The 21,028-nt window shown below is 39.0% G+C and overlaps 1 long non-coding RNA gene across 2 annotated transcripts in view; it reads left to right on the forward strand.

Annotated features, from left to right (window-relative positions):
- Positions 1 to 19,251, forward strand: part of LOC132818286 (uncharacterized) — a 59,941-nt gene extending 40,690 nt beyond the window's left edge. For both annotated transcript variants that reach the window (XR_009644987.1, XR_009644986.1), the window contains 2 exons: positions 16,953 to 17,042; positions 19,214 to 19,251. This is a non-coding gene — a long non-coding RNA (uncharacterized LOC132818286). The remainder of the gene's footprint in view (positions 1 to 16,952; positions 17,043 to 19,213) is intronic.
- Positions 19,252 to 21,028: the final 1,777 nt, after the last annotated feature.

Here is a 21,028-nt window from a genome sequence, read left to right on the forward strand (position 1 = left end):
TAGCAGCCTACTGGGTAGATAATTTCTCTAACAATGGGGTACTTCTTTAGCCATCAAATATGTCACTTACTTGCTCATTCCTTGTCTTCTCCCAGTGATCCTGGTCAATCTCACTATCCACCTTTTGAGGTGCTCATTTCTGAACAGTATTCTTTTCAGGTGTAGACCCTCATGCAATTTTCAGATGCTCTTAATGAAAGCCTGATCTTCATTTATAATGGTCCCTTCCTAGCTTTAGCATCATATGTGAATCAGATGATGTTCGATTGAATTTCTGAATTCAGCAATTGCTAACTTTTCTCTGTGTGCTAGGTGAATGGTGCTGTTAGTTTTCTCTGCTCTCTCATTCTAAGTCTGTCATATACCAAATGAGTTCAATGCTATTAAGGCTGAAATGCCATTTTCACTCTACCTGCAAGGTAGAACGTTAAATCTCATCTTGCCTTGATAAATTGCTCTATTTGGAACAATGTTCTTTTTATACAACATTGCGATTAGTGTGTGTTAAATTTCTTCAGAGTTTCATTAAGCCATTAACAAATGACTCAGCAAGATTGCTGGGTTTTAATAGAATCATTCATTATGTGTTCCGTATCTCATCCTACAAAAAAAAACTGCCAACCAAATATCAGAATATAATATCAAAATGTTCATAGAAAATATTCAACATTTTTCTCAGGAAATTCAAAACTAACCCCACTGCTCACTCTATCCTTGTATCTCTGCATCATCCCTTACAAGCTGCAGCTTCAACCACTTCCTGCGGTGAAACGTTCCATGCTCTAACAAATCTCTAAATTTATCTAATATCTTACTCTCAGTAATTATTTTAAACAGAAGGACCTTCACCATTGATTCCACCAACAGATGAAATGTTTTGTAATTCATTTTTATCAACATACTTAATAAGAAGAAATTAAATTTCCTCTGTCTTCTCTGCTTCAGTGGAGACAATCACATATCTCAAGGATTATATGTCCCATTCCTGACACTATCCCAGTTCACTGTTTGCTTATTGCAGTTTTAGACAACTTCATTTAATAGCAGCAACTTTCCAAATATAGCTGTGGTCCAACTAATGTTGTGTAAAAAAAATCCTCATTACTTTGTAGGGATGTTCATTATAAAACCCATAATTCCACAGAGCATTTTTATACAGTTACCAACTTGTACACATAATTAAAATGATGGAAGCTGGTGGCTTGGAAGAGATGAGGAGATGAAACCTCAGAGTTTTATCTGGTGAACTTTTAAAATTTTGGAGGTACTTTCCACAGAACATTTCTTCATAAGATAAAGGGCTGGATCACAGTAGCTCATGGTACATTTTGCATGACGTCTGGTGACGGAGAGTTTCATGGACAGAGTTACACATTCACTTCATTCTTTATTACATTCTAAAGATTTCCTTCAGCAACTCACACTGATAAAACAGTGTGCCACAAGGATCGGTGCTGGGTCCACTGCTTTTCATCATTTATGTAGATTATTTGGATGTGAACATAGGAGGTATGATTAGTAAGATGATACCAACATTAGAGGTATAGTGGACCGTGAAGAAGGTTACCTCAGAGTATAACGGTAACTTGATGGCCGTGGGTTGAGGAGTGGCAGATGGGGTTAGTTTAGATGAATGTGAGGTGCTGCATTTTGGAAAGGCAAAACAGGGCAGGACTAATACACTTAATGGTAATGTCCTGGGAAGTGTTGCTGAACAGAGAGTTTGGAGTGCAGGTTCATAATTCCTTGAAAGTGAAGATGCAGGTAGATAGAATAGTGAAGAAGACATTTGGTATGCTTGCTTTTATTGGTCAGAGCATTGAGTATAGGAGTTGGGAGTCAAGATTAGAGTGATGCTGGAAAAAGGCAGCAGGTCAGGCATCATCCGAGGAGCAGCAAAATTGACATTTCGGGCAGGAGCCCTTCATCAGGAATGATTCCTGATGAAAGGCTCTTGCCAAAACATTGATTTTCCTGCTCTCGGATGCCCCTGACCTGCTGCGCTTTTCCATCACCACTCTAATCTCGATTCTGATCACCAGCATCTGTAGTCCTTACTTTTGCCTCGACATTGGGAGGTCATGTTGTGGCTGCACTGGACATTGGTTAGGCCACTATTAGAATACTGTGTGCAATTCTGATCTCCTTGTTACAGGAAAGATGTTGTGAAACTTGAAAGGGTTCAGGAAAGATTTACAGGAGTGTTGCTAGGATTGGAGGGTTTGAGCTATTGGGAGAGGCTGAATAGGCTGGAGCTATTTTCCCTGGAGCATCAGAGGTTAAGGGGTGATGTTAAAGGTTTATAAAATCATGAGGGGCATGGATAAGGTAAATAGACAAGGTCTTTTCCCAAGGGTGGGGAGTCCACAATTAGAGGGCATTGCATTAGGGTGAGAGGGGAAAGATTTAAAAGGAATCTAAGGGGCAACCTTTTCATGCAGAAAGTAGTGTGTGTATGGAATGAGCTGCCAGATTAGATTAGACTTACAGTGTGGAAACAGGCCCTTCGGCCCAACAAGTCCACACCGACCTGCCGAAGCGCAACCCACCCATACCCCTACATTTACCCCTTACCTAACACTACGGGCAATTTAGCATGGCCAATTCACCTGACCCGCACATCTTTGGACTGTGGGAGGAAACCGGAGCACCCGGAGGAAACCCACGCAGACACGGGGAGAACGTGCAAACTCCACACAATCAGTCGCCTGAGTCGGGAATTGAACCCGGGTCTACAGGCACTGTGAGGCAGCAGTGCTAACCACTGTGCCACCGTGCCGCCAGAGGAAGTGGTGGAGGCTGGTATGATTACAACATTTAAAAGGCATCGGATGGGTATAGGAACAGGAAGGGTTTAGATTAGATTAGATTCCCTAAAGTGTGGAAACAAGCCCTTCGGCCCAACAAGTCCACAACGATCCTTCGAAGACTAACCCACCCAGACCCGTTTCCCTCTGACTAATGTACCTAAAACTATGGGCAATTTAGCATAGCCAATTCACCTGACCTGCACATCTTTGGACTGTGGGAGGAAACCCAGGCAGACACAGGGAGAATATGCAAACTCCACACAGACAGTCACCCAAGGCTGGAATCAAACCTGGGACCCTGGTGCTGTGAGGCAGCAGTGCTAACCACTAAGCCACCATGCCGCCCAGTGGAATTATGAGCCAAGTGCTGGCAAATGGGTCTAGATTAATTTAGGATAGCTGGTCGACATAGACTAGTTGGACCGAAGAGTTGGTTTCTGTGCTGTACATCCTTCTGACAGTATGACTGTAAAAGACATCATGTAATAATATAATACATATAATTACCAGAAATGAGTCATAACAGGATCAAACCTAAAAACAATTCTAACTACCTGCTACAGTGCTTTGAATAAGACAGAAACAGACAACAACTAACACAAGAGAAAGCTTCCACAGAGGGAGGAAACATTTACCCTCCATTGTGCATCATGGCTTTAACTATAACAGAAACAATTAATTCTTGCAGACACCACATCCAGTGCATTGAAAGAATTTGCTAGCACTAACCAGTCTAATTTGTAATATTCCTGAAGGGCACCTTAGTGAGAACAAATGAATTCCCCTCTCTCAACATCAGGTACTTTTTCTTGGATATTAAGTTGGCTTCATGGACACTTCTGCTGTTGTCCTATTGAGCTGCTGATCCTGTGAAGAGGGTGTCTGGATTGAATCAAAAGTGGCACCTGCCCCCAGTGCTTAGTTCTTCAGTTACACAGCAAACAAGCCTCTCCTATCCTGCACAGAAATGGATACAATGCACCTGCCGGTGGACATTTATATGTATGTGAAATTATATTCCCAATGTATATGTGGTAAAACGGAACCTAAACTTAAAACTCAGGACATTTATCGTTTTCAATCAGAAATTCACCTCTCTAATAAAAAAAGACTTGTTTAGTTTAAATATCACTTTATGGCTTCTTTCAATCAAGTTTCTTTATGAGCTTTAGTTCAGGAAGTCCATTAAGCAGAAAGTCAGCCGGGTCTCACCTTGTGTTGAATGATTGCTTTTGGTCTTAGTTCCACTACATTTCACTAGATTTGAATAAACTCATGCAAACAGTAGGATATTGTTGTGGGAAATAGACTTCCAGATGAACTTTAAGGAGAGAAATGGCAATGAAACCAATAGCTCTGACAGAATGTTTAGTATTTTATGTATTGGTGCAGGTGATAGGGACCAAAAAAGTTTATAAATTGTTGGAAATATTAAAAGATTAAGCAGGTCACAAGCTCCATGTAAAGAATATCATTTGTATTTCCCTAGTGCCCCATTCTTTAGATGGAATGCCGTAAAAATTACCTTTTGATACAGTGACTCTGTACTATAAGATTGAGACGTTGGAAATCAATTGTACAAAATACAATAATAACTGGTCCATAATAAACCGTAGGAGTCTTTTCCTTCTTTTACTCATCTACATATTATTCCTCTGTTATCTAAAGACACAGCATTGGCAGGGGAGGACTCTTGTCCAAAGAAATGGGCACAGAGGTGAAAGCAATGGAAGAGGGGATGGAGTTAGAGGGAAGGGGAGGGGAGGAAGCTTTGGAAGGCTATCAGTATCTGAGTTGTGATGCTGGAAATCAAGAACAAAAACAGAAATTTCTGGAAAAAAATCATCTGGTCTGGCAGCATTGGTGGAGAAAAATCAGTTAACACTTTGGGTCCAATGACCCTTCTTCAGACTAATGGCAGCTAGAAAAAAGTTGTTTTTACGCAGAAGATAGGGTGGGGGAGGGATAAGGAGTAAACAATAGGTGGAGATAGTGCCCGAAGAGATACAACTCAAAGACCCCTTTAGGATCCCAGAGACCTCTTCAGCCACCTCCTATACCCTCCCTCCAGCTGGACCACTCCCTCTGGCCTTTTACCTGCACTCGGACTCTTCATAACATTGGTCACCTCAATTTCTCTGGCCCCCTCACTCATTCCCACCAATCTCTCCAAGACCTGACTGCACTCCTTGCTCTCAGATCTCATCCTGACTTTCTTACAAAGCCTGCTGACAAGGGTGGTGCTGTTTTTGTCTGGTGAACTGCCCTCAACAGCTCTCGGATTCCTTCCCCTATTTCCCCGTGGACCATGATCTCAGCTTGGAACATCAGGCCATTGTGTCCACATTGGTCACTAACCTCATTTCATCTAGTGACCCTTTGTTTCTGCCTGCTCCTACCCCGCAGAACTCATCTCTTCTTACCTTGACTCGGTTTCTTCTCCCCATGTCCAGTCCCTTCCCACTTTTATCAGTGATTCTTCTGGTGCTTTACGTCAGTTTCAGAATTTCCAGTTTGTGGGCTCCAGCCGCCTCCTCATTACCATAGATATGCAATCCTTTTACACATCCATCCCCCGCAGGATGGTCCCAGGGTTCTCCATTTCTTCCTGGAACAAAGGCCTAAACCATCCCCACCCACCACGACCTTTCTCCCCCTGGCTGAGCATGTCCTCACCCTGAACAACTTAGCTTTTAACTGCTCTCACTTTTTTCAGGTCAGAGGTGTGGCCATGTGTACCCACATGGGCCCCAGTTATACCCTGTCTTTTTGGGTAAAGGGTGCATTCCTTGTTCCAGTCCTATTCCAGCGCCTACCCACAACTCTTTCTCTGGTATATTGATAATATAATTGGTGTTGCTTCCCTCTCTTGTCCAGAGTTAGAAACGTTTATCAATTTTGCTTCCATTTTTTGTTTGCAAAATAGACCCTGAGCTTCCAGTTGCCTGCCACTTCAACACACCACCCTGTTCCCTGGCCAATATCCCTGTTCCAGGTTAGCTGTAGTGCTCTAGCAAAGTTCAGCACAAGTTGGAAGGACAGCACCTTATTTTCTGCTTGGGAATCTACAGCCTTCTGGAATCAATATCGAGTTTAACAAGTTTAGGGCTTGAGGCACCTTCTGCCATGTTCTTACCCCAAGCACCACACACCAGGCCTTGTTAGCACATGGTCTGCTATTACATACAACTCATTGTTAGCTATGAATAGTCCCCATTAGCAGCTATTCATTCTCTTAGACTGACCGTTATCAATTCCTTTGCCTGTCGAACTGTTATTCTGTACCTTTGGGCTCTACATCCACCTATTGTTTATTCCTTACCCCCTTTATCTTCTGCATAAAAATCAACTTTTTCCCAGTTACCATCAGTTCTGAAAGAAAGGTCACTCAACCCGAAATATTGATGGTGATTTCTGTCCACGGAATGCTGCCAGACCTCCTGGGATTTTCCAGCAATTTCGGAAAAGCAATTTTCTTTAAAACACAAGGACTTTGCCAACACAGTTCTCTATGGCAAGGAGTTACAAAAACTCACAACCCTCTGAGAGAAGAAATACCTCCTCATCTCAGTCTTAAATTGGTACTCCGTTATTCTGGAACTATGCCTCCTGGTCCGAGACATTCCCATGTGGGGAACCATCTTTTCAGCATTTACCCTGTTACAATGAGATCATCTTTCATTCTTCTAAATTCCAGTGAGTGGAATTTGTCTGTTTAACCTTCACTCATAAGACAATCCCTTCATACCAGACATCATTCTTAGTGGACCTTCTCTATACTGCCTCCAATGAAATACTATATTTTCTAAAATTGCTCACAGTACTCCAGACGTAGCTGTGAATTATTATCTCTGTGAATATATACACTCATACCCAGATATGCACATATACATAATTCATGATGCTTTCCTGTATTGATAAGCGTGTACCAATGTTTGGAATGACAATGCTGTAAAAGAATAGACTTCTTATGACATGTTCAAGAGATAATAGGGATTCTCATTAGAGCACAGATGTAACAGCTGGTTTTAACCTGTAAGCATAGTAAGTTGGAAAGAGGAAATTAATGTTTATACAGAACTGAGAAATCCTGATAAACACTTGTGGATGATAGACTGATTCCTGCTTCCTACTCCACTGAATTGAGACGTTGTGGTTCAACATTGTAGCAGAAGATTAACTTTGATCTCTGCTGGTGGGAAGATAAATAACTTTTTTTTTCCTGAGAGAGGTACTGCCTCTGGGAGCTTCTGATGTGAAGTAACTGAATTATGCCACAAGTTCTCTAACTATGATTGCTACCAGTTTTTTGTTGGAAGTTGCACCATGTAAACGAATTTACAGAGAGCAATGGAAGGATGATGTGGAAATATGTACTTGGGTTACTTCTGTAACCAAAATGGAACGAGGCTTTTGTATTTATCAGGAAAATGTTTAAAAAGTTTAGAGGTACAATATTTCAGAACTATATGCAAGTAACTTCAGTCCATTGAGTTCACACTAACCCTCCAAAGCATCCCATTCAAATCCACCTCCCACCTTATCCCTGTAACCCTGCCTTTCCCTTGGCTAATCCATCTAGCCTCCACATACCTGGACACTATGGGTAGTCCACCTGACCTGTACATCTTTGAACTGTGGGAGGAAACTGGAGCACCCTCAGGAAACCCACGCAGACACTGGAAAAATGTGCAAACTCCACACAGACAGTTGCCTGTGGTGAAATGGAGGCTAGAGAACTCATGGAAATAAATACTGGTGCTTTAAAAACAGGTCACATTACAGAAGAGAAAGTGCTGGAGGTCTTAGAAACCATAAAGTTGGATAAATCTCTGGGACCTGGTCAAGTGTATCCCAGGATGGCGTGGGAAGTTAGGGAAGAAATTGTGGGGCCCCTTCAGAAATACTTGTATCATTTATAACCATGGGTGAGGTGCTGGAGGACTGGAGGGTGGCTAATTTTGTGTCTTTATTTAAGAAAAGCTATAAGGAGAAGCCTGGAAATTATTAATCTGTGAGTCTGACATTGGTGGTGGGCAGGTTGTTTGTGGTAATTCTGAAAGATTAGATTTTCCATGCATTTGGAGAGGCAAAGACTGATTAGAGATAGTCAGCCTAGCTTTTGTGAGAGAAATCATGTCGCTGAAACTTGATGACGTTTTTGAAGAAGTAATCAAAAAGATTGATGTGGACAGAGCAGTAGATGTTCCAGATAGTATGATAATTAGTAAAGTTAGATCACATGGAATTTGGGGTGAGCTTGGCAATTGGATACGAAATTGACTCAAGGAGACGGAGGGTGGTGGTGGAGGGTTGTTTTTTTTTGATTGGTGGCTTATAACCACCAGTTTTCTGCAAAGATTAATGCTGGATCCACTTTTGTTTGTCATTTATACAAATGATTTGGATGAGAATATAGGAGGCACGATTAATAAGTTTGCAGATGATATCAAAATTGGTGGCATGGTGGACAGTGAAGAAGGTTATCTAAGATTATAAAGAGGTATTGATCAATTGGGTCAATAGGCTGAGCAGTGACAGATGGAGTTTAGTTTGGACAAATGCAAGGCATTGTATTGATGTAAAACAAACAAGTGCAGGACTTATACAGTTAATGGTAGGGCCCTGGGTCGTGTTGTAGAATAGAGAGACCTAGGAGTTTATTTACATAGTTCTTTGAAATTTGCATCACAGGTAGACAGGGTTGTTAAGAAGGCATTTAGCACTCTTGCCTTCATTGCTCAGAACATTGAGTATAGGAGTTGAGACGTCATGCTGAGTCTGAACAGAATGTTGGTGAGGCCTCTTCTCAAGTACTTTGTGCAAGTCTGGTTGCTCTGCTACAGGAGGGATATTATTAAATTGAAGAGGGTTCAGGAAAGATTTACCAGGATGTTGTCAGGAATGGAGGGTTTGAGTTATAAGGATAGGCTGAACCTTTCTCACTGGAAGTTGAGGAGTGACCATAATGAGATTTATAAAATCATGATGGGATAGATAAGGTGAATAGCAAGGGTCTTTTCCCTAGGGTGGGGAGTTCAAAACGATAGGGTATATTTTTAAGGTTAGAGTAGAAAGTTTTAAAAAGGGGCAATTTTTTATACAGAGAGTGGTTCGTGTGTGGATTGAACTGCCAGAGGAAGTGATGGATATAAGTACAGTTACAATATTTGAAAGACATTTGAATAAGTTCATGAATAGGAAAGGTTTGGAGGAATGTGGGCCAAATTCAGACAAATGGGACCAGTTTAGTTTGGGAACATGGTTGGCATGGACTAGTTGGACTGAAGGGTCTGTTTTCCATGATGAATGACTCTGTGAAAACCATGAATTGAATATTTGACATGACTCCGGTGGTGATAACAATGAAAATGAATGGCATGAAAATAGTTACTGAGAACTTAATTCAGGCCATGACTATCTTGATCACTGATTCATTCAATTATGCTGCATGGGATCAGTGTGCAGGGCTGGTTGGTGGAATGGTTACCTGGAAACTCTTGACAAGGCAAATAAACATAAAGTTGAAAAGTATGAAAGCACTCTATGCTTTAGATTTAGGCATAATAATGGATTAACATTTTTAATAAGAATGGTTTCCAGTGTGAAATAGCAGGAATGCATAATTTCTTCAGCTTCCAGATCAGTGGTGCTGGAAGAGAACAGCAGTTCAGGCAGCATCCAACGAGCTATTTCATCAGCACTAATCTGGTCCTGAATGACACAATTATTAATATGTAAGTTTTTCACTGAGAAAAGTGAATATGAAATTGGACATAGAGAATAAGAAAGTGTTTGTCTTTGCTAATGCCTTAAATTTACAATTCATTGGATCAGAACATTATTGCAATCCATGGTGGAAACCATAGGTGGAAGTTTCCCAGCATCTGAATGACATAGGCAATGGCAAGCCAGTTTAGAAAATATGGTAAGAATGGAAATATTTGATTCTTGATGTAGAGAGGTACAAAAGATTTGATCTACCACCCAAAGTTCTCACTGTTAGGTGAGACTTCTGTTACTAAGTGGTGAGTGACCTATATAAATACACTAACATCTCAACATAACCTAACCCCATTTCATTTATAGATAAGTTGTTGTTTTCCCAGGTTGTGGAGAAAATCTCAATGGCACCAATTCCTGACATGAACTTGTGTACAGTTATCTGGCAGCTGTGAAAACACTGGTGATTTCTCCATGCCTTTATCATGTCTATCGCTCCCCAACAACTCGGGACAGTGATGAGCTGCAACGACATTGGACAACAATGTGTCCATTGAGGGTGGCATCAGTCAAGCACCAGCTTCACCATATCAACATGCCACACTCTCACTTATTTCGAATACCATGCACCACTCCAATACTGAACTTTCAGGCTAACTTACCCTTAATATTGCAAAGTTGCTGCCACGCCTCATTGCAGGGACAGGCACCTGTATCATAAATTGGAACAGTGTTCATCTTGGGGCTTTGGCTTAATCTTTTGGTATTCACTCACCTGTTTGATTCTCCAAGCACCCCTGATGTGTTTTGCCTTTTTCACAATGCTGTATCATTCAGAACTTATAGGCTCACGTAATTCTGTCTTAGCTTGCCTTTTAGTGCGGACACAAAGCAGGCAGCTTGTTATGCTTGTCAGCAGTGATCAGTCAAGGAGCTAGATATGTTGTTGTACTGCACCACATTATATCAATGTTCAGGATGTGCCAGTAGATTATATGGCAAATACACTGAACGTGCTTATACCAAAAGGCTATAGCTCAAAGTCTAAAGAGAGTCATCCTTAATCAAGTCCGTCAGTCCTGCCACAATCAGTCAAGATCATCCAATCTCTGTCCAGAGACTTGAGATATACAGGTTCAGGGGGCTGTAGCAACTCAAAATGTAAGGAGGGAAATGACAGAGCTCTGGGGAACCCAGGTTACTGTGAGAGGATGGTCATTAACTGCACCAACTCCCTGCCTTTGATGAACCATACATTATAATAGTTGTTACATCTGGGGATCAGGTGTAAAAGTGAGGAGAGAACAGTTAATTTGGGCGGCACGGTGGCTCAGTGATTAGCACTGCTACTTTGCAGCATCAGGGAACCGGATTCGATTCCAGCCTAAAGCGACTGTCTGTGTGAAGTTTGCACATTCTCCCCATGTCTGCGTGGGTTTCCTCCGGGTGCTCCTATTTCCTCCCACAGTCCAAAAGATTTGTGGGTCAGGTGAATTAGTCATGCTAAATTGCCCACAGTGATAGGTGCATTAGTAGGGAGTAGGGGAATGGGTCAGTGTGGACTTGTTAGGCCGAAGGGCCTGTTTCTGCACTGTAGGGAATCTAATCTAATCTAAAAGGTTGGTTGGAAATGTGTGAAGGCTTAAACCTGATGGAGTCAACAGTTTGGACAAAGCAGGAAGGAATGTAAAGGAAGGAACATTTGGAGGACTCACTTAAGTTGATAGGCTGAGCTTGCAACTTAGTCTCTGAAGCACTAACTGTGTTGCCTTCCATCCTTATCTGAATCACAAATGTGCAATGAAAATAAGAAATAGCTCCCACCACATTCAGATTGGGCAATGTTTTTTTTCTGTCTGAATGTGTGAACTCTACTTGTGAACATTGTGATGCCTTTTGAGGGCAAATTCATTAATCAGACACTTTTACAGTCCAGGTTCAAGATCTCTGTAGTCATAGAATTCTACATGAGAATCGTATGCAGTAACTAACTATCAAATACAAACCTGGCTTGAAGCAATTGTGATGACTCTGTCATTGATCATTGCAAATGCATCATCATCATTTCTGGGAAGGAGAAGGATTTTTATAAATACATTGAGGACGAAAGGGTAACTAGGGGGAGAACCGGGTCCCTCAAAGATCAGGAAGGCAGCCTATGTGTGGAACCACAGGAGATGGGGGAGATGTTAAAAGAGTATTTTGCATCAGTCTTTACTGTGGAGAATGTCATGCAAGACATAGAATGTGGGGAAATAGATGGTGACATCTTGAAAAATGCCAATATTACATGGGAGGAGGTGTTGGATGTCTTTAAATGCACAAAATTGGATAAATCCCCAGAACCTGATCAGGTGGACCTGAGAACTCTGTAGAAAGGTAGGGAAGTGATTGCTGGGCCCCTTGCTGAGATATTTGTATCATCGATAGTCACAGGTGAGGTGCCAGAAGACTGGAGGTTGACAAACGTGGTGCCACTGTTTAAGAAAGGTGGTCAGGAAAAGCTAAGGAACTATAGACCAGTGAGCCTGACATCGGTGGTGAGCTGCTGAAAATGTGTTGCTGGTTAAAGCACAGCAGGTTAGGCAGCATCCAAGGAACAGGAAATTCGACGTTTCGGGCATAAGCCCTTCATCGGTGGTGGGCAAGTTGTTGGAGGGAATCCTGAGGGACAGGATTTACAAATATTTGGAAAGATAAGGACTGATTAGGGATAGACTTTGTGTGGGAAGTCATGTCTCACGAACTTGATTGAAGTTTTGAAGAAGTAACAAAGAGATTGATGAAGGCAGAGCAGTGGACGTGATGTATATAGACTTCAGTAAGGCATCCAACGAGGTTCCCCATGGGAAACTGGTTAGCAAGGTTACATCTCATGGAATACAGGAAGAACTAGCCATTTGGATACAGAACTAGCTCAAAGATAGTAAACAGAGGGTGGTGGTGGAGGGTTGTTTTCAGACTGGAGACCTGGGACCAGTGGTGTGCCACAAGGATCGGTCCTGGGTCCATTGCTTTTTGTCCTTTATATAAATGATTTGGATGTGAACATAGGAGATATAGTTAGTAAGTTTGCAGATGATGCCAAAATTAGAGGTGCAGTGGACAGTGAAGAAGGTTATCTTAGAGTACAATGAAATCTTGATCAGATAGGCCAATGGGCTGAGGCATGGCAGATGGAGTTTAATTTAGATAAATGTGAGGTGCTGCATTTTGGAAAAGCAAATCAGAGCAGAATGTACACACTTAATGGTAAGGTCCTGGGGATTGTTGCTGGAGTGCAGGTTCATAGTTCCTTGAAAGTAGAGTTGTAGGTAGACAGGATAGTGAAGAAGGCATTTGGTATGGTGTCCTTTATTGGTCAGAGTATTGAGTACACGAGTTGGGACTTCATGTTGCGGCTGTATAGGGCATTGGTTCGGCCACTGTTGGAATATTGTGTGCAATTCTGGTCTCCTTCCTATCAGAAGGATGTTGTGAAACTTGAAAAAATTCAGAAAAGCTTTACAAGGATGTTACCAGGGTTGGAGGATTTGAGCTGTAGGGAGAGGATTTGAGCTGTTTTCCCTTGAACGTCGGAGGCTGAGGGGTGACCTTATAGAGGTTTATAAAATCATGAAGGGCATGGATAGGATAAATAGACAAGATCTTTTCCTGGACTGGGGGAGTCCAGAACTAGAGGCCATAGGTTTAGGGTGAGAGGAGAAAGATATAAAAGGGACCTAAGAGGCAACTTTTTCATGCAAAGGGTGGTGCATGTATGGAATGAGCTGCCAGAGGAAGTGGTGGAGGCTAGTACAATTGCAGCATTTAAAAGGCATCTGGATGGGTAGACAAATAGGAAAGGTTTAGAGGAATATGGACCAAGTGCTGGCAAATGGGACTAGATTGGGTTAGGATATCTGGTCAGCATGGACGAGTTGGACTAAAGGGTCTGTTTCCATGTTGTAGTTTTCTATGGCTCTATGACTCTAAGTAATCGCGGGTGATGTTAAAGGTCTCACCTGCAGGTATCAATTGATAAAATCAACCCAAGACTGCTCAAGAAAATTAAGCTAATACCTTCTCTCCTTAAACTGTAAGTATTTGACAACATGCCCTTCTGTGCAAAGCTACGGCTTAGTATTAAGAATTACGTCAGGATTAGATACAATGACAATGGGTGTAATTATTTTGAAAATAAATAGTCTGGACGTTGTGATCAGCAGTGAAGGAACACAGCTTGCCATTTCTCATTCTTACAGCTACCCACAAACCTTTCATGGAATTTTGAGTTGCAATTTACAGTTACCGGAGAAATGTTTAAGCACAGCACTCTCTGGAATCTGGCTAAACAGTTCAAGAAATAATAGGTTCTTCAGAGTGAAGAAATCTCAGAGGTGCAAGTTCCAAACCAAGTAGTATGAGATTGGATTAAGTATTCTCTGTCAAATCATGTTCAGAATATGGAACAATGTAGATGAAAGGAAGGTGGGACTTAGAGAAATTAAATAGGAAGAAAAATGTTAAGAAATTTAATTTTAAAGGTATTAGTAATTAAGGAATTAGATTATCTGTTTTTAATTGTAAATTTTTAGTGCCAGGAGGTGAAACTTTTATCTGAATAGACAAGCCATAACATTTACTGGTAAGTGCAATGTTTGTCTAGTTGGTAAGCATCACAACCTGATTCCCTCCCTTATATTGAATGCCAAATCTGACCAAGAGTTTCCACTGTTGAATAATATGGAGAAGCAGGGCAAATTGGGCACAATTTCTTGATTTTCATATTTAACTGTGCAAATGCAGACTCTAGAAACTCCTGTGATGTTTAATTCAGTGAGTAATTATAGCCAGTTGTTATCTTTAATATAATGTTCCAGTCAATAACTGCTGATTTTTTTTAATGCACTACTATCTGAATGATGTTAAAAATCACACAACACCAGGTTATAGTCCAACAGGTTTATTTGAAAGCACTAGCTTTCAAGGCACTGCTTCTCCCAAACAAATCTTTTAGACTATAACCTGGTGTTGTGTGATTTTTAACTTTGTCCACTTCAGTATAACACCAACACCTGCACATCATATCAGAATGATTGTAACGTAATATTTGGGTGGCTTTCGAGGACTTAACAGATATATCCAAGATTCTATATTTCCACTAAATATTACAACTGTAAATAATGTAACCTATAAAAATATTATTATAAGCAGTTTTAAATGCAAAGTTCATGTTCTCAATCAAGACCACTTAATTCTATTGAATAGAAATTTATAGAGTATAAGCTCTTTTGTATTGTTTAAGCCAAAGAATGTTGCCATCTTGATGATTAATGGAGACTTTGGTCTAAAGCAAAAGAACAAATGATGGTGCTGTACTACGTGCCTGAATACCTTTAGTAATGAGATTTCAGAGAATTAGGTTGAGGAAAATATCCATTGTCCATTGTCCAATCCACTTGATTTCATTCAAGCATTTCCAGTCTTTAACAAGTTTCAATCTGCAGCTAATATAATTGTAGCTATCAATGCTTGCCTATAACGTAAATATTTGTCTGTCTTGTCTCATCTACTTTGTCAGGATAAATGCTCAGATCGTTTTTAGCTATTTACGTTTGCGTCCGAGATCTGGAAATCTGAGTAAGCTCAAGTTGTAGCCTGATCCTGATAATCTAGGCCACTGCATGAGCCACTCCTGACCATCAGTGATCAGATATAAATCTATGCCTGGACCACCTAGATAGCCAAGACAATCTGAAAAGAGACTTTCTCATCCTGCGTAACTCCATTGATAATGATGGAATGAGTAATTATACCTCCATTTCCAAACAATCAAAGAACATGGACCTGGCATTGGATCCTATCAATCTGAATGGATTGTAAACATTAGAACAGATAAGACTTCATTACAGATAGGAAAGAAACGTGACAATCTGGAAATCCAGAAAAAACAATACTAATGTTAAATGTTAAAGTGTGTTAAAAATACTAATGTTTAATGTTAAACTCTAAAGAGATTTAAATAAAAGTAATCTTTTGTTTAAAAGGCATGATACATTGAGGGTCAGCAGCTATCTACCATAATGTGTTAAATTGTGACATTATCTTTATCAACTGTCATAAAATCAAAACATGTTTGAGAAGTGTTTTGAGTCCAGAGACCCTTCTTCAGTACTTCGATTGGACTCAAAAGGTTAACCCTGTTTCTTTCTCCGCAGGTGTTGCTGGATCTTCTGAAAATCTGCAGCATTTTCTGTTTTTATTTCACATTTCAGCCATCTACAATATTCTGCTTTTACTATCAAATGGCAGGTTGCATTCACAGGGGTCACTTTGGACATTTTTATATCTAAGCCCAGTCTCTAAGCTGTTATCTTAGTTGGCACTCACAGTGGGTGCTGAAGCTTTTGCATTATTATTTCACTGTTTCAAACATATATTTGTATAAAACATCTGTAGACACTTTATAGCAGTACAATAAGATGAAACCAGAGCAGGTAGGTGATCCCCTACTAAATCTATGTGGGGCAACTCACTGCTAAGTTTGCATATTTGTGCCTTAGTGCATCTTAAAAAAACAAGCACAATACAAACAACTTTCTGCCCCTTTGGCTTTTATAATGAGCACCAGATCATGATTTATGTTCAACACAGCGTCTCCTTCAGGGGTGTGTTTAAAAGAAACAGGAATTAAGGCAAATTCATCAATATCAATAAATTACAAGGTGTAATACCAACTTTAAGCAAAGTTTTAAAAAATGTAAACCTAAATGGTCCTCAAACAGAAGTTAGCTAAAAATAAAACATCACTTAGCATTGCGATGGCATGCTGAATCAATATACTGAGAGGCTTTGCATTGAACCATACAGACCCAGGTCCCATGTTTGATCTACACTCTGCACTGTTGAAGGATCATGACTAAAACCTGGCAAAGGCTTTTCTAGTTCCAGGATCAGGAAGAAAAAAACATCTAGAATTCCAGTTGCCAGTAGTTGTACAATGCCACCTGCGAAAATATGAATGAGAAAAAAATTGGATTTATCAACAATGTTTCCCTATTACATCTCCAAAGTGACTTGCACCATATCTGTATGCAAAATAGTATCTGACAATGACAACATTTACTGCATTTTAATGGCCAAGAGCTGCCTACCATTCTGAACACTTTGGATGAGGTAGAGAGAGAGGCAACTGGTAGTCAGGGTACCAAGTCCCAACTGGAGTAAGGAATGATTGCAAGTAAGGTTAAAACACTTGGAGTGGAAAGAAGTCTGTTTCTGAATAGCACACCTTTACAGCAATGCTTAGTGGAGTGTTATTTTGGAAATTAGCTCTGATTCCCATAGCAATTTCATGGAGAGGGACCGGAAGTCAAATCTGTATGAAAAACAGATGCGATTACAACTGATTATATGATGATAGATGTTTTCCCTCAGGTTTTTAACCACCTTTGATGGAATGGTCCAGAAGATGTGACAGAAACTGAAAAGAGATGCAACATACCTATAAACCCCATTTATTTCAAGGTACATGATTATGTTTCATATGAATTTATATACTATAACAAGTGATAGCCATGGTTTAATAACACTTTAACTGTGATATGGATAGCAGTGACTATTATTTTAGTCACTGACCTTTTATTGAAGTGCCCTATGTTATCAAAAATATTTGGTTTAAAATCTAGAAATTCTTGACTCGTGTACGCTATTATTCCATGATGTCGTTGAAACTGAAGTATTTATTTTAACAAAAGGTGGTGACAAGCAGATTCTTTCTGTAAATTGGTGCAGTTGAGATTTGCATGCTGCAGTGCCACAAATGTGCCACTAGAGGACAGACAAGACTGGTGCAGAATTCTGCCAACAAGGACAGATGGCAAACTGGCAACCATGCAGAGTTTAACCGTATTTGTCATACCGGTATGGCATTTTTAGGGTTTTTTTTAAGTAGAAGACAATTTGCTATTCAATTCCACAAATAGTTAAGTGGGGTTTGCAAATGATATTTAAAAGAGGCACAATTGTAAATAAGGGGCCATATAAATCTGCCACTGGGATGGTCTTGAATAATTTCTGTGATAAAATTCAAATTAAGTCTTGAAACTCTACACCAATTTAATTCATGTGAAAGTTACCAATGGCTTCTCTCTATGTGTAGTACCTTTGCAATAACTACAACATTTAAAAGGTATCTCTTCTAAGACTAGGAAGGTTTAGAGGGAAATGGGCCGAATACTGGCAAATGGAACCTTGGCATTTTAGGATGTCTGGTCAGCATGGATACGTTAGACCGAAGGGTTCGTTTTCATGCTGTATGACAGTAATGATTCTATAATTGACAGGAACTTGCAGAAATCCAAGATTTTCAAGCTGGAATGTTTAAGTGACAATGGGCCTTTTTAAGATTTAATGACAGATTTCAATATATACAAAAACATGCAGTACTACATCAGCATTCTACTACAAGTTGTCACTCACTGTCAATTATCTGGCTCTAATTATTAATGAAACAAACAGCAAACATTTCAGTCATTGGAGAGGCCAGTACATCTTTCTTTTTAAAAATGATGAAATCTAGTCAAGTTAGATCTCTTATAAATGATCTATGCTGACTCTCTACCACCATTTCCATGTGGTTGTGATAAAATGGAAATTGATAAGATTCAAAATACCACAACCATGAGGAAGCAATCTTGTGAAACCAAGTTTAAAAAAGGGTAAACAATGTTTTCACCCATGACAGGATATGACAAGTGATCTCTAACACAAATACTGCCTATCAAGGTTATATGTGGCAATAACGTGCTTCACATTAAAATAATTGAATTTGGGTGTTGATGACATATTTGTATTTATATATTAACTTTTTTTTAAAGACCACATATCATTAACTATTTTCAAAAATTTTACAAATTTTGTAATGCTATTTGCAACAGAAACTAATTTTGTGATTTAGAGTTTTGGCTCTCAATTTGGCTTGCTGTCATTTTGATGACTTTATTTGCTGAAAGGCCTGGTACATGATATCTGAGAGCTCAAGAATGAGGCATAATCTATGGGTTTGTGTGCGGATTTCAAAAACAACGTAGAACTGGAGACATTAAATGTGAAGGAAGAAAACTGAATCCTATATGTTTCGTTAAGGAAAAGATTGATGCATGCTACTTGGGAAACAGTGTTATTTGGAATGATCAACTGCAGTCAACTAAAAGGAATATAATTTACAGAACTGCCTTTCAAAGCTCGAAATGTAATTATTTCTGAAATAAATTCTTCAAATGAAACCTTAAGATGCTGGTTCATGAACATAGAAGCAAAAATAATATTTTGAACACTTTAGTCCACAATGATATTTTAACCAAACATTTTTGATGATTTGATTCCATGTGCAGTTACTAAAATGTGAATATTAATTTAGCCTTTACAAACATAACTCTAAAACATCTCTGATTTTACATATTATTTATGTCACATATTGCTAGTTTGATAAAAGAATTGCTGAGAGTCTTATTAGGCTTTGCATTTCTGTGTGCTTTGGCTGATTTCCTCTGAGAGATCTTCACGGAATTCCAAGTGTATTTTTTATGAGCAACTTTTGTTAAATTGTTAGAATTCAATCACAGGTTAACACAGGAGTAAATCACAACTATACATGCAACATAATTCTTTGCACTTCTTCATTTTTTTCTCTTCAGAATCTCAAATATTGTAACATTGCCGGATGCAAACCATGTTAAAGATAAATAGAAAATACATGATTTTGTGAGAAGATGTTGCGAACAATAATGCCTCTGTTTGGATCAAGCACCAATCTTCTTAATTCATCTCTTGAACAAAACTGAAGGCTGTTTTTCAATACTAATGTTTAGCCTATTTATTGCCATTGTGATATCTTTTGTTAAAATCTACTCCATCACTTTATTTGACATTTTACTCAGAGTAAAGATTACATTAGAATAAATGTTAAGTGATATCTTTATTCAGTTAGTTCAGTTCTATTTCACGAAACGAAACATTGTTTAAATGTAAGAATTTTTTATTCTAAATTCTTACCTTGTTTTATTTGTCGACAAGTTACCAGAAGACTGAAAAGTTTGGTGATTTCAATTGCAAATGTAACATATTGAAGATGTAATTCACCGATATTCTAATCCCCATGATGAGTCATTTAAGAAACTAACAAATTATGTCCAATGTCTATGTACAATTCTGCCCTCTGACTGAGGAAACTGACTGTTTATTCTAATAGGTGCAGCATTAGCTTGACTATTTGATTACACTGTGACATTTAAATCAGAAAATCATGGACTTAACCTCCACTCCAAACTTGAGCACGTAAATCTGGTATGTCAATGCTGTGCTGAAGGAATGGTGCAATATCTAAAATGTTTTCCTTTAGTTGGAGTATAAACTAAGATCGAATTGAAATGATGCAAAAGATCTAACAACATAATCTGAACATAAGCAGAAAGATTCTCTTAGTGCTCTTGCTAATGTACATTCTTCCATTATAATTACAAAATCAGATTAGCTGGCCACCAACTATCTCATTGATATGTGTAGGATTTTGCTGCTCAGAAAACTTGCTTCAGGTTTGTCTACAAAATGGAATAAATCAATGGATTGGTTTTGAAGTAGTTTGAGTTATTTTATGAGTCTGAAAAGTGTTATATAAATGTTATTTCTATTAAACTACAGTGGAGACTTACTTTCTGTAATGTGATACATTCAAGCACTTGAATAATTATAACTGGCATTGAATATTGAATACAAATCAAGATCGTTCAAATAAAATGATTTTATAAAAATAATTCTAATGTTATTCCTACATACTTGGCATCTTCCATATAGCAAATAATCGCTTCAACCCAAACATATATTTGATAAACTTTTACTTGCATAACAAATTTTTGTCATTGTATCAGGTAACATAAAGATTCAATTTCTGTAGTGTGCGTGTAAGTTAATACAAATTCATAAATCACCCCAATTAATAAATTAAACATACCTAAATTAGGAAAAAAAAGCCTTCACATGAGATCAGATTGTTAGCTAACCTCTGTGCTTCACCACAGCAATTTATGTTTTAACTCATTTACATGGTTATTCCTTTAAACACGGCTGTTAAAATGTTATACATCTACAGTATATAATAATAGCAGCTATAATCTTCTCTTACCAGTCATGATCTAATGTAATACATTCACACATCAAAAATACCAACAAATTATTTATTCTTTGACATCACACAGAAGAAATAAATAAGCATCTAAAACTTGTGAATTATCAGCTTTCCTCCTCCTCCTGCTTATTTATCTTTCTTTCTGAGCAATTGTTCAAATTTAGATTTAGCTGTTGCCTCTTCCAGTACAAGAGATGGAGTGAGTTGGATAATGTTCAGGACAAAAATTGCCTTGTGTATATTCTGTGAAGAAAAATATATGAGAGGTCATCATTCAGTCCTGTGACAAGTGGGAAATGGCTTCAGCAGAAATTAATTAAACAGCAAC

Source organism: Hemiscyllium ocellatum, chromosome 8 (assembly GCF_020745735.1).
Source record: "Hemiscyllium ocellatum isolate sHemOce1 chromosome 8, sHemOce1.pat.X.cur, whole genome shotgun sequence".
NCBI lineage: Eukaryota > Metazoa > Chordata > Chondrichthyes > Orectolobiformes > Hemiscylliidae > Hemiscyllium > Hemiscyllium ocellatum.